This window comes from Anneissia japonica, unplaced genomic scaffold, assembly GCF_011630105.1.
Source record: "Anneissia japonica isolate Jap-2015-1 unplaced genomic scaffold, ASM1163010v1 scaffold6016_len257023_cov185, whole genome shotgun sequence".
NCBI classification, from domain to species: Eukaryota; Metazoa; Echinodermata; class Crinoidea; order Comatulida; family Comatulidae; genus Anneissia; species Anneissia japonica.
This window is the reverse complement of record NW_022744250.1, coordinates 159,713-164,510: the sequence shown is the minus strand read 5'-3', so window position 1 is coordinate 164,510 and position 4,798 is coordinate 159,713.

The window sequence follows — 4,798 nt, the reverse complement described above, 5'->3', positions numbered from 1 at the left end:
GGTTTACCCCAAGATGGTTGAGTTACTCGACTGAGCTACCATCTTGCTGGTGTCAAGCATCCATCTTGAGCTAGCATACTGCTGACAGCCGTAAGAATTATCTTAATCTGTGACCCACATACATTAAATGATTTGGAAAGGCGTCTCATATAATGTTCAACTTATGTATACTGCATGATAGTTCATATAATTAGCTTTAGTAAATTTGACTACTAAAACGCGATACCGATTAGTTACCTGTTTATCCATTACATTTTGGATTATACCGGTAACATGTTTTCTGAAAAATATTAAATATAGTCAGTGTTAATGAAGCGTTTGACGCAAGTCGAATTACTGCAATTAAGGAAATCTGGCAAGGACGCAACAGTTTACTTTCATCAATCAAAAATATATCAAAGGAAACAACCCCGAGACACGTCAATGTTTCTTTTTCTTTTCATAACGAGGGGGTAATTCATTAATTTCTATTTTTGTTAAAATACACGGGTGCACATTTTTCGTAACATAACATAAGAACAACAAAAATAGCCCAAAGGTGCATCAAATAAAAACGAAGCAAAGAAAAGAGAAATATTTGAAGACTACGGTAATTGATAAAGTAATGTAATTTCAAAAGAGAGTATAAATATATTCATAATGTACAATCTAAGTGTAATTAATTAATTATAATGTATAGGCCCTAATCAACATGTAAAGTAACTGATATTTAAACATACACTTATGAGTAATTAATATTCATAATATACTGTAGAGTAATTAATATTCATCATGCAAATTAAGAAAAAAAATATTCACAATTTATACAAGAGTAATACGTATTTCATAATGTCCATTAAATAATTAATGGTCACAGTATATTGAAGAGAAATTAATATACATCATATAAATTAAGTAATTAATATTCATAATTTATATAAGAGTGATTAATATCCATAATTGACATGACAAAATAATTAATATTATTAATGTATAGAGTTCTTACGTCTAAGCTGAGATGCATGATGTACGTATATTCAAGAGCAATTAATATTCAAAATATACCATACATTTTCATAGCCTATCATATTAGTTATTCATAATATACATAGGCCCTATTTAACAGTAATTCATCCTCATAATGTACATTTAAAGAAGTTTACAAATTTTATGTAATTTGAAAACAGATTTAACATACTCAGTTACATTATTTGAAATTGCGAATCTCGTGCGGGCTAATTACGTAGACGTTCCTAACTTGTGATGACGTAGCAGGTGCAGCGTTCTATTGGCAGGTTTAGCGACAGGTCATTGTAATTTGGATGATTCTAGACGAGTTGTTTATAGTATTACTACTTTCCTTGTATTCATACAATTGAATGGCGGTGGCTTAGGTAGACAAAATGTATTCTCCTTATAACCTCTACTATGTATCATGCATATCTCAAATTGTTCAATTTTTAATCTAAAATTAGTAATTTAATATTACCCAGACTATCAAATATTGTTTTTTAAAATTAATATTTTAATTTCATGGTTGATTTATGTTGTAATGTTGTGTTCCTATAGTTGAATAATGAATAAATGCATCTCGTGTTGGATATGTTTCATGATCTAGGGTTTCATCTTCAAATCAACTGGGACCGCCTCCGTAATGAAGGTTATCTATTCAGTGATGTTTGATAAAATACACCTGATATTTTGTAACAAAGATTAGGCTGGGGTGGCGTACTTTAAGGAGGGAATTTTTCCACCTTAAAACTTAAGAACACTACAAACTCAAGTTATGAACTGACCGAGTGAAGTTTTGATGAGGTTCAGGGTGCTAATCACCAGGTGAAACTTGGAAATTTTCATTATCATCAAGCTTAAGATGGTTTTAAAGCTACCACTGTCAATCATGGGTGGCGCCAGTGGAGGAGACACCTCCCCCCCCCCCCTCACCCGTCGGGGAGAAAAACACGCTACGTTTAAGCCTTTGAAATCATTGTCATAGTTTCCGAGAGGACTACGCCTCTCGATCACTTCCGAACGTATAGATTTAAGCGACCACGCCCACTTACGTTCTCGTCGGGGCGCTGCACCCCTCCCACAATCGGATTCCCGTCGGTAAAGTCCTGGCGCCACCCCTGCTGCCAATCTTTTTACTCCACCAAACCCTTCCCTCTTGAAAAAGTATAGGTCCTCATAATGAAATTATGACTGTTTTCATTTAGAGACCTTCATTATGTCTTCAATGAACAAGCATAATTGACAAATTATTACCCCTGGCGTATGTTTTGCACTCTCATAAATGATGAAAAAATGGATGGCTCCTATCCTAAATGGCTTCCTTTAAGTCGTGCATGTTATTATTGGTTGGCTTTTAAACTCATCTTAAAAGGATAAATAACAGATTTTACATCTCGATAGCAATCTTATTTGGCTTGAAGTTATAAAGAAAGGTCATATTTCACTGTTGATGAATTTAAACGCTAGACTAACATTCTGGCCTAGAAGCTTCTGATTCCAAAATGGTTACGAGTTCAAATTCAGTTCTTATGATTTAGCACATGGCTTCTCCTTTCAACGACTGTAAAAGCACGATGTTTTCGTTTTAAATACTCTTACCCTTATGTAATGGCATTAGGCTCATTAGCTTATCTGCACTGGTAGTAGGATTGTGCTCGGAGGAGGAGGACATAAATGAAACGCTGGCGGCTTGAGGTATGCTTGTAAATAAATGACTTGCGTAAAATTAAAGAAATTGCTTTTTAAAATTTCACAAGATCCATTTATTAGACATTTAGGCATGTGTGATTTCTAACAATAAATTGATTTTGAACATAGTCATATTCTTTAATGTGATGGCTCACTAACTGTTTTTCATCTTGTTCATGATATTCTTGCATCGCTCTGTGCGGATTACAAATTACTTTTTTAATCAGTTTGACAACGTTCTTGTTTGATAGAGTGATATTAAAAATTAAAGGTTGGTTTAAAAAAATAATAAACTATGTAAATTTTGTCAGTGTGACTAACATATATGATCAGATACATATAAAATATTTCAAGTATAATTTTGCTAACATAGTAAAAATAAAATCTCGAAAGATCCAATGAGGGCAGTAATAATAGAGGCAGTAGATCTAAGAAAGGTGTAATCAATCAACTATTAAGGAATAGGCCTATGGAGCATGTTGATTTTGTCCCCTGCTTCCTTTTCTGGTGGTTTTTACTATATTTTTAGTCTCTTACTTCCTTTTTGCGTTGCTAATTACTTGTTAATGAGTGGGATTTGAACATACTCAAATATATCAATATGTTCCAAATTATTAGTTCTTTGATAGTGACTAAAAAACTCGTTTTTGAAAAATTGTTAGTTACTTCCTTTTGTCATGGTGGGCAGTATAATAGAGGCAGTAGATCTAAACAATTTATTAATCAATCAACTATTAATCAATCAGCCTCATGAGGGCAGTATAATAGAGGCAGTAGAGCTAAAAAAGATCTATTAATCAATCAACCAAGTGTTTTTAGAGCTTCTCATCGGAACTAAAAAACGTCTTGCCTACTGAGCTTTATTTAACACACATGGGATCATTGAAAGAACAGTTGATGATTTTGAGATCGTGATCTGACATCTTATGTGATAAATGGTTGCTGAACAGTTGATAAAGTAGGCTAAACATAGCCTACAAAGATATTTATATTTGCTTTGTGTTTTACTAAAAAAAAATAAATAAACGTAACAATAAAGTGGGCCAAAGCATAATCATATTACTGTATTCTTGACATAAAATAAGAAAACTTTATTGATCCACAAAGATAAAGTAATTACTCGTAAAATTTGTATACAATATTATATATGTAATCCATATATTTAATACCGGTACCATACTCAACAGGTAACTTTAGTGAGTGCTTAGAGATATTAACTCATATTCATATTAACACATATATATTAACACACACACACACACACATATATATTTATGTATGTATGCTACACAAGCTATGCTATACGATGTAACATCATGTCCTTTATTCTAACACTGTATGATTATTTATAATTCAACAGTGTTAACGGCTACGGTATCTTGATTATTATTATATGTTACTATTTATTTCCAGCCGTACTTAACACCCTCTCGAGGTGCACCGTCATTGTGTAATACAATGTAGCTGATGGTTATTTGAATCTGTTCAACCATGAAGCCTCTCTGGTCTAATGGTTATGACGCTCGCCTTGACAGTGAGAGGTCGCAGGTTTGAATCACGTCGGAGGCATTTTATTACACAACATATTTATTTACAGGACAACGTTCGTTGAGAAATATGCTACACGATGTACCATCATGTCCTTTATTCTAACACTATATGTAATTGCCTTTCTTTGATTATTGTAACGGGTATAGACTATGACTACTGAAACATACTATAACATACAGAGTCAGTACAACAATGTATATGTATATATCAGAAAGTAGAGATGTTTATTCGGCAATCACCAATTCAAGACTCTCTATAACAATACAAAGGCAGGCACTTAAATAGAAGGGTTATCTTATCTACGGGAAAGGTTTACCATCTGGGCTTAAGGGACTAACATTATTGCAGGATGTGTAAAAAGGGTTGACTACAGGGGGTGGAAGGGATACAGGTTATGGTAAGGTGCTATTAATTAAAACTAGACAAAGGAAGGCTATGCTAGAACTAGAACAAAGAACATTATATACCTGAACAAAGAACAACATAAATATGGTATAGTAATTAAAAATAAGTAATTAAACTAAGTAATTAAAACAAGTAGACGTTCCGTCTTAGTCTACTGACTACA